The sequence below is a fragment of the Ziziphus jujuba genome, chromosome 9 (genome assembly GCF_031755915.1).
Source record: "Ziziphus jujuba cultivar Dongzao chromosome 9, ASM3175591v1".
Taxonomy (NCBI): Eukaryota; Viridiplantae; Streptophyta; class Magnoliopsida; order Rosales; family Rhamnaceae; genus Ziziphus; species Ziziphus jujuba.
In genome coordinates this window covers 11,016,379-11,026,689 of record NC_083387.1, presented here as the reverse complement: position 1 = coordinate 11,026,689, position 10,311 = coordinate 11,016,379, and the positions used below count along the sequence as shown (strand labels likewise).

At 29.7% G+C, this 10,311-nt stretch overlaps 2 long non-coding RNA genes across 3 annotated transcripts; both read right to left on the bottom strand.

Annotated features, from left to right (window-relative positions):
* Positions 1-276: 276 nt before the first annotated feature.
* Positions 277-2,472, bottom strand: LOC107411235 (uncharacterized). Its single transcript, XR_007242811.2, has 2 exons — positions 1,587-2,472; positions 277-627 (listed from the first exon to the last, which is right to left on the bottom strand). It is a non-coding gene; the product is annotated as an uncharacterized LOC107411235 (long non-coding RNA).
* A 3,965-nt stretch (positions 2,473-6,437) lies between these two features.
* LOC107411251 (uncharacterized) lies at positions 6,438-9,625 on the bottom strand. Of its 2 annotated transcripts, XR_009640776.1 has the most exons (4): positions 9,152-9,625; positions 7,870-7,953; positions 6,771-6,906; positions 6,438-6,674 (listed from the first exon to the last, which is right to left on the bottom strand). It is a non-coding gene; the product is annotated as an uncharacterized LOC107411251 (long non-coding RNA). The 2 variants fall into 2 exon arrangements; XR_001580865.4 differs by lacking the exon at positions 7,870-7,953 and having other exon boundaries at positions 9,152-9,572.
* Positions 9,626-10,311: the final 686 nt, after the last annotated feature.

Here is a 10,311-nt window from a genome sequence, read left to right as displayed (position 1 = left end):
ATTAATTTCGTTGCTACTACATGTAATTCTGTATAATATCAAATGTTTCGTGAATCTAAAACCTACAAACAGACAGCTGCTGAAGATGTTTTAAAAGTTTTAGCAACTTTATTTTGTCATCTTTAAAGGGCAAACAATGAAATATAATCTAGAGGTTCAAGGTACATATAGAGTTGTTAAACATAAATTAAAAATAACATGAAAGGCTATGATACCTGCTGCGACATTCCAAAGCCATTAATTTTTTACAGCGAATAGAAAAATACAAGTGACAGATATCTCAAAATAGGTAATAGCAACATATCAAATGTTCAATTTTTAAAACAATAAGTTTTTGGTTCATCAACTCAAGGCTAATATTAGTAGTACTTCTCAAAATTAAGAAAAGCCACAACCATGCAAAAAGAAAAATAAATGCGAGGAATTTATAGACACATCTATCTATTGACTTCGCCCCAAAACTTACTATGCTAGTTCCTATAATCTTACAGTTAGAAGCATAAATTAAGAAGGACACCATCAGATATGGTGAGCTCAGTAATACGTTGAAAGTGCTCGATGGTGTTGCAGAGATGGAAATTGAATGCTAAAAGACCAAAGCCAAAGGTCTAACTCCACACTAAGCACCTGAATACAAAAGTCACATGATTTAAACAATTAGATGAATAAATAAATAAATAAAAATAATGGGAAAACACAGAGAAAACAGAGAGAAAGATTATATATACTATTGGGAAAAAAAAAAGGAAAAGAAAAAAAATAGAAGGACATAGATTGATCTAAACAAAAGGAGTGAAAATCATTGAAATACCAAAAGGAAATATACAAGTACTAAATTGCTAGAAATGTCGGAATTCAGCAACACCTGCTCCCCTGATTTTTTACTGATCAACTCCTTCATCCCTCCACAGCATATATGGAGCAAGTCCATAGCTTAACTTCCTCCTTACTGCCTGAATCTATTTCATTATTAGCCACAATCAATTTGGCAAGCATTGAACTGTATTTCAGCACGCCAAGTTGCTGAAGAACCGCTGGAATAATATAATCGACCATAATAGTAATGGATCTAATGTCATTAAATTCTCCATATCCCTGGCCCTGGAATATACCCCACAAATCTATAGCAAATATTTGTTCTCTTTTGTACAAGAATATTTGGTGGCCTTTGTACACTAAGTGATCCTAGAAGCTTAGAACATTTAAAGGAGGTCAATATACAGAAGTAGCTTCATTTACATATAGCCCATAGAAACTTTTTATGCAGCCATCTAAATGTATTTTTCTATGTAACAACTTGGTACATATGACATAAAACCCTAAAACAATGAGTTTTCAGACAAAACCTTACATGAATGCATTACAAAGCAAGTATTGTGTGCTAAGTGACAATAGATATATCTTTCTACACTCATGTAACCTTTTATAAAGGGGTCAACCCAATCAAGCCTAAGCATGTGAAATTTCAAACAACATTCTTATAGTATCAGACTTACAAACCTATATTAATCATAATGAGAAACAAGATCATATGCAAATTGCATAAGAAATTAACTTATTTCTTAGATAAAATAAATGTTGTTTACCTTAACTTTGTAGTCAGGATGGTCATTGAGAGCCTTAAGCAAGAATGGAGTGTTGAGCTTAGCAATCCAACAAGCAACAACAAAAATCCCACAATATGCAAAAACCATAACCAAATTGCTTATCCCACCATCATGCAAAATAAAAGAGAGGAAAGGTACCACTGCACCACTAGCTGCTGTTAGTGTATCTTTGATGCTATGGGTTCCACGAATCAATAAAAGGAAGTATTTTGAATCTTTATCAAAGGAAGCATTTTGAATCTTTATCACACATAATTGTGAAAGTAGGCTTCAAAAGCTGCAAGCATTATACTACTCAGTAACTGATATTAACCAACATCCGAATCTAGATCAGAAAGCCTGATTCAAGAGTGATTTAAGCATTCTGATTAAGAATGATTTGAAGCTACACATACCCCAGCTTTGGGCTTCTGAAGGAGCACATCTTCTTGAGAGTAGCTGACAGATTCTAAAAACACCAGGAACAGCTTCTTTGAGAAAAGAATATACACTTGCAACTTGAAGATACAACTCCTTAAGAAATAATTCAATTCAGCAATTATTTCAGGCCTTTGAGCTCTACACTGTCGGTACCAGCATATAAATTTGCAACTTGCAAATTACCCTACAAAGCAATAATTACATATCAAGGCCACCGATACAGCAATATTAGCTAAGAATTCACACAGAAAAAATCATAAAGACGTAAATTTGATTTTTCACGGAGGAAAGGAAAAAAGAGGTGGAGCAGGATTTTTAATGGGATTATTTGTGGGTTTTCTCAAGCAAGAAGAAAGAAAGGAAAGCAGAAGTGCAGGGACTCGGAATTACTGGCTTTGAGAATGAGAAAAGGAAAGTAAAGTAATTTTTGTTTTTATTAGGGGCAAAATAGGAAGCAAGGGGTAGATAAAAAAAACTTGACAAAGAATGGGTAAATATCGTCAGCCCTTTATTTTTTTGGGTATTGTGGGTATTGGGCTACATTTCCCTTCTTTCTTTGCCCATGTCTTGTGGAAATTGGGCCCGAATGTTTGTTCATCATCTTTCATTCATATATATATATATATATATATATTTTTTTTTTTTTTTTGTTGCTGTTGGGCATTTTTAGTTTTTTTTTTTTAATTTTTTCCACTTTTTGTTTTTTTTTTATTGGGCCCACTAATACATTCACATGTTCTTTCTTTCTTTGCCCAAGTCATGTTGAAATTGGGCCCTAATATTTGTTCATTATCTTTCATTCTTATATATATATATATATATACATATTTTTGTTTTTTTTTTGTTTTTTGGGTTGTTGTTGTAGTAGTAGTAGTAGTAGTAGTAGTAGTATAGTTTAGCTATATTCCATAGTGGGTTTGCACTCTCACATGATTCTGCGCGATGGAGTTGATTGCAAGTTGATTGCATAAGTAATTCATGTGAAATGATCTGCCTTTTCAAATAGAAACTAACTACCTCCAGTACAGCGCTTTTTAACTTTTGCCAAAAATGAAAAGAAGAAACAAATACTTTCAATTAATATATCCCTATGGTTTTGTTTGTCATGTTCTACGTACTGACAATGGAGCAATTGATCAAGTTTTGTTGTATCCAAAAAGTAAAACGATGCAATAATTTTTTATGTCTGAAATTCCAAACAGTACATTAAAAGAGATATTTAACTTAAATTTTTTGTCATAATTAAGAATATTTCATTAGCAATGGCATGTAGATGAAAGCATAGCTCTATCGGCTGAGGCATCATGACCATGACATCCCATCGATCCTCTGATTTCAACCGCACCATTAGGTTCATTAATTTCTCTCAATCATCCACCATTAGACGTACGTCGTTCGCACCATATCTTTTTTTCTGATATGATATAAACCTGATTGACAAACCCGTATCTCTTCTCAGACAATATTGTTATTTCCCTGGACATGTCCTCTTCGCTAAACTAAGGGAGTAGTCTCATTACCACTTTGGCAGTGTCACATCCTGCATCAAATTATAGTCATTTATCTAAGGATTAATATCATTTTACCCTTCAAATTATTAAATTTGTCATATTATCCTTTTAAATTGTTTGTGTATAACTTTTTTTTCTAATAAATTTGGCCAAATTAGTTGTATACACAAAAGTAAAATATAATACTATTTAAATGTTTCCAAACAAGTTAGATGGGTTCTATATGGTTAATTTAATCAAATTCATCGTTAGAACTTTTTTTTTTTTTTTTTTTTTTTTTTTTTTTGGTTATGTGGGTGGGGCGCTAAATATCGTTTAAAAATGCTTGATTGGGTTCAAGTGATTCAAAACACAATAGTTTAAAAGGGCAATGTAACAAATTCTGAAATTTGGGAAAACAAAGTGAGAAATGTGCCATAATTTTGAAGATAAAATGATACTCTGTTTTTTGAAAGCTATACAAACCCCTTATCTAAATGGCAATATAATCGGGACAGTTGGTACATTAAGCAACATCTTAATTAAAAATAACTTGAACAAATTTATTGAAAATTTTCATAAATTTATGACAAAAATGGGAATTTCTTATTTTCATTTGGTCACAAATGAGAATATTTATTAAATGCAAAAAACAAATATATCAGTTTGAATGGCTACACAAAATATAAACAAAATCAAAAAGTAATTTAATATTCCATCCTGGAAACAAAATCTTATTTTCTTGGTAATTAGCCATCCAATTTGACACCCTGTTCCTTTTCTTTGGGACAAAAAGAAAATCCACATAATCATATTGGAGTAAATATCTTTGTATATTATCAATTATGGTAGCAAGGGTCCAGGTCAAATAGGCATTCCCGAAGTAATAAATTTTCATAAATTTATGACTAAGAAATAGTTGACATAAAATTTCAATGCAATGGAGGAAATTATAATTTTTAAAAATATAGATTAAAAAATGTAAAATAGAGATGTCTATTCTGAAATTTAAATCTTTATTTATTCCCTTCAATATTTGCGGAAGTAATTTTTGAGTTTTCATGATACATTGACACTCACCTTTGGTAGGCAAAACCGTTGGATTTTTTTGAAAAATAGCCACTCTACAAATCAAAATTTGAAAAATAGCAAAAAAAATTTTTAAAAAAACAGTTAGCCAACTTGTGACAAAAATGCCATTGACTAAATAGAAAATTACAAAATATGATTTCTCATACCCTTTCTTTTTTCCTCTAAACACCCGTTCACCTTTTGAAAAAAAACATTCTCTAACAGACTGCTAGTTCTCCTTTGCATCTCATCTGTTCACATTTTTTTTTTTTTTTGGTATTTTCTCACTTTTGAAATTAAACTCAGGTAAAAATTTTCTCTTTTTTCTTATTAGATGAAACGGAGGAAATATGGGTATGTATTTTTTCTCTTTTTTCTTCTATTTTTTCTTATTTTTGTATTTCTTAATATTTTTTTAATATGGGTATGTAATAAATTAGTTTATGAGTTGTTATATTTAAGTTAAAAGATACTTAGGTGATATATGGTGTGAAAATGAAGAAAAATTTATGTAGAACTGAAAAATCACAAAAAATAGGAAAAGATGAGGAAAATTGGTAAAAAAGATGAATTCTGCCATTTTCCGTCAATTTCTGCTAGTTTTTCGCTAATATTCCATTAGTTTTCCACTGGTAGAAAAACATTATATTTGGTCCAAAAAAAGACAAAATCGGTTTTTTTTGAGATAGTTAATATGTTTGTTTAGTATTATTCATATTTTTATAAATTTATTAATTTAGCTTAACTTTATTCATTTAATTTTGTAGTAAAATAGAAGATAATGATATTATAATTGTAATTCAACACTTACCATCTCAAGATTGATGAAGATGTTATTGGACATAAATGTAGCCGATGCACTGGTGTTGGACATTATAGGTAGAGATGTACGAATTCATTGTGTTATGCTTCATATTAGGAATTTTTAATTTAATGTTATAGTTTAAACTATAAAGTTGGATATTATAGTTTAATATTTTTTGACAATTATTTTGCATCATGGATATATTTTCTACTTGATGGTAGTGCTTTTTTTATGTTGTGATAATGGTGTAGTACATATTTAAAAATTTTAGTTTAAAAATTTAATCCTAAATGAAAAGAAGCATTGTGGAAATGATTTTGAATCTTTAACTTACAAAAATTCTTTTTGGAATGTTTAGATGATTTTGAAAAGAAAAACCAAATATGTCAATTTTTCCTATTTTTTAATTGGTTATTGATTTTAAAAATTAATACATTATTTGGTAAATCCATTTTCGTAATTAAGATATATATAGGGTTAATTGAATTATATATATATATATATATATATTATGCCATACCCTACATTATTTGTTAAATCCATCTTCATAATTAATATATATATAGGGTTAATTGAATTTTATAAATATATATATATATATATATATATATATTATTGCATACGCTATTTTTAAAGAAATATAAGATTACAAAATTGTCCTAAATCCCTATATCCCATGACTTGAACTCAAGCTCTCATAGCATAGATAGGAATGCTCAACCACTAAAGTTATCCTCTTCTTAATGAGACTTAAAAACTTTATAGGTAATAAATCCAATGGACTTTCATTCATTAAGTTCATAACATATTTTGTCTCCACTCTTATTTTTATTTTTTCACCCCAATATTAATTTATTCATCTATTGGAAATTATTTTCCAACTAGAGGAAATTGATTTCCGACAGAAGAAAATTATTTCTGATAGGAGGAAATTTTTTTTGATATAAGGAAACTTTTTTCCAATTGAAGGAAATTTTTTTCGACAAACGAAAAATTTTCCAGATATTTGAACAGAGCTGGACCTTAGAGGTTTGTGCGAAAATGAATTCTAATAAAAATGTTACATTTTCAAGAAAATAAATTAGTTATCTTTACATCAAAATCCATCATTATCTTTGTTAAATGAACATCAAAACCTTAGAAGAAAAAATATGCATCTATAAACATGATGAAGTAACAGCTCGCATTCCAATTTCCTTTTCTCTTTTTTCAGCTTCTCATTTATCTTTCTCTAGTTGTTTGATTAGTAATTTTTCTTCCCTATTTGCTTCCTTTTGAGCCCTATCAATATAGAAAGAAAATTAAATATAAGAAAATAAGAATAAAAATATAAAAAACAAAATCACCACAACTAAAAGAGTTACTACATATACATACAAGTTTGTACCATACTTCTATAGCAGGCCATTAACCAATAATCTTTGCCTTGAGTTTATCTATGCATATAAAGCTAAATCCCTCCAAGCTGCCTAACATTGCCATTGGAAAGTGATGAAATTCCTTGCTCAATACACTGGATAAATAACCAAATCTATCAGAAGAGAGAAATTACATTAATGGTACAACTGGTTCAGAAAGAGATAAAAATAAAAGTAATATATCCATAATCAATTTAAAAATTTTCAAAAATAATTGAGAGGTGATAATAACGACGCAATGGAAGAAAAGATAATTAAAAAATAAATAGATAAAGAATATTTATTTTTATTTTTTAAGTTTTTTTCTGGAAAGAATGAATATCCTAATTTGAAAATTTGCCTTTTCATAAAAGATAAATTCAATTTTCGCATTACCCACAAATGCAGCTCTAGATCACTTTCCACATGCTTGATCCAATTCCAATTGTTTGACATGAATCTATAGCTAATCATGGCATGCAGAGTATACACCCAAATTGCCTTAAAGAAGCTTAAAACGAAATGAAACTTAAATATTTCACAAACTCAAACATATATTGGTCTAGGTGTTTCCACCACATTTCTCATTTCAAGGTTAAAAAGAACTATTACCATAGATTCATTCTGATTCTCATTAACACTCAATATTCTAGGATTTAAGTAAACCAACCATATCAGAGGGGCATGCAACAAAACATTACAAGAAAGAAGAACCACTAAATTTGATGATAAGTTGAAGATGTGAGGAACTAAGGTAGTCGTCTAGCTGTCCCATTTGCCATCTACTATGGTTATTAACTTAACACTATAGCTTAGATTAAAACATCAAAGTAAGATTGAAGCACTGAACCTATATTTTGAAATATCAATAGAGAAAGTATACATGAATAAGAAAAACTAAATAATAATAATAATAATAATAATAACAAATATGAAATGAAAACCAAATAATAATCACATTATCAGCTCCCCTTAGCTAAACCACTTCTTACCATTGTCAAACATTAAAAATGCTTTGATAATGGAAATCTCTAACTACAACTCATTAGAAAAGATGAAACAGACATAAAGGTGCATACCTGTGAATTTTGTTTGGGCTAATAAAGGAGCCATACCTTTAAGAACCAAGCCAAAACATGAAAACCGCCCAAATAAACGAAAGCCTAAGTAGGATAGCACCCAAGTAAGGAAAATCAACTAAAATGAACACACCTGACCAACCACTTATGCTCATATTCATCCTCTAACTTATAAAAATTATTCAACATTTGTTTTAGCAATATCATCCTTTTAAAATTCAAACTCACTAATTTTAAGAACTGTGCCAGAAAACATAAACCGCCCAAATAGAACGAAACAAAAGCCAGAGCAAGATAGCATCCAAGTAAGGAAAACCAACTACAATGGACGCACCAGACCAACCACGCATACTCATATTCATCTTGGTGGAGAATCTCACTAAATTTAAAGTAAAATGTGGGAAAAAGTTGATTTTAAAATACTTTCAATTCCATAGTCAATTAAAGAAAATAAGAATGTGGAAAAAAGAACAAAACATATAGCAATGCTGAAAGGTCATTTCTTCACAAGAAAATGATAATGAGGACAGTTATTTACTTCTAAAAGAACACTAATGTCTAACACAGATAAGTTTTTGTCCACCAGCCTTCATAATTTATGCATTTGCATTTGATACATAGCATAAGAAAAATATAGAATCCAATGAGAATGAGTAGCTTAGAAGATAATGCATAAAGATGGCATAAACACCCTAAAAGATGAAGAGCCTTAACTCTTTCAATATTCTGAGACACGTTTATTTCTTTTTATTGGATAATGTTGCGTTTTCTAAACTGCCATGCTTCCTACATTTGCTAGCTTCACCTTGGCTTTCAGGAACGTTTAAAGAATTATTTTCCAGTAGTGAATCATTGTTAGCCGTTGCAATGGGTGCATAATTTGCCTTCTAAACTTTATTTTCCATGGCAGATGTTGACTTATTATTCTCATAATCCATTAGACATATACTTGAATCCAAATGAATTCCCTATAACTATATCATCAAAGGAACAATGGACATCAACCAATATCAATGTAAGATGCACCATGGGCACAGAACATTCTCATAATAAATTATTTAAGACAAATAAACCACATGTATAATCAATGTTACAGAATTTATTGCTCGAACAACAAAAGTTAAAACAGCCTAATGGGGTTGCTCTTGAAATGCTACATCTACTTATAAAACTATGCAACATTTGTTGCAGAAAGGAATCTTTTAATTTTTCCTAGACAAGTTATAATAAATAAAAAAAAACAGAAAAAAAACCTTTGACTCTCACTCTCAATCACGATTACCTTTGGCTCTTAGTGGGACGATGGTGGTGCAAGAAAGATGCCGGCAAATGGCAACGGCGAAGTGGTTGAAATGGCGATGGGGAAAGGGACAGTAGAGAAGAAAAAAAAAAACTTGGAATGTGTTTTGGACGGAAAAGAGGGAAAGTAGAGAAAAACAGCCCTAGAATGTGGTCGAAGTGGCAACGGCGATGGTATTTTTGAAGGGGAAAGGAAAAGTAGAGAAAAAAACCACAGAAAGCATTTTGGATGAGAAAGGGGGAAAGTGGATAAAAAACCCCTAGAATGCTTTTGGAAGGGAAAAGGGGAAAGTACATTAAAACAAAAAACAAAAAAACAAAAAAAAAAAAAAGAAAAAAACCAAAATAAAGGGAATTTTTGTCTGGATGAAAAAATAGTTGGCTAGTTTTTAAAAAAAATAAAAATTTTGCTATATTTCAACTATGGAATCGTGGAATGCTTATTTTTCAGAAAAACCCTTAACCGTTCAACCTTTGAAGCCGGGTAAAGTTAGTCGAATACAAAATTGATTTTTTGAAAAATAGCCACTTGCCACATTCAAAATTGAAAAATAGCAAATTTTTTTTTGTTTTTAAAAAACTAGCCAACTGTGGACAAAAATATCCTTGGCTAAATTAAAAATTACTAAACATACCACCATTTTTTTTTTCTTTTTTCCTCCTTTCTCAAAGAAACACTAGTTCATCTAAAAATTTTTTTACTTGATCAATCTTGTCCCTTTAGCACTTGCTCTCAGTCTTTTTTTCTTGTATTTTCTCATTTTTGAAGCTAAAGTCAGGTAAAACTTTTTTTTTTTTTCTTCCTCTTAACTTCTACATTATTTTAATTAAATGTGTAAATACTTTTGTTAAATGAATTGATATTTTTTAAGATTTTTTTAATACGGGTATATAATAAATTAGTTTATGAGCTGTTATATTTGAGTTTAGAGGTACTTAAGTTATAAATTATTTTCATTTTAAGTTAATAATTTTCTTTCTTTTTTTTTTTTTTTTTGAATCCATGACATATTTTGTCTCCACTCTCATTTTCATTTTTTTTTCATCCCAATATTAATTTATTCTTCTATTGGAAATGATTTTTTAACTAGAGAAAATTGAATTCCAATAGGAGAAAATTTTTTCCAACAAGCAAAAAAGTTT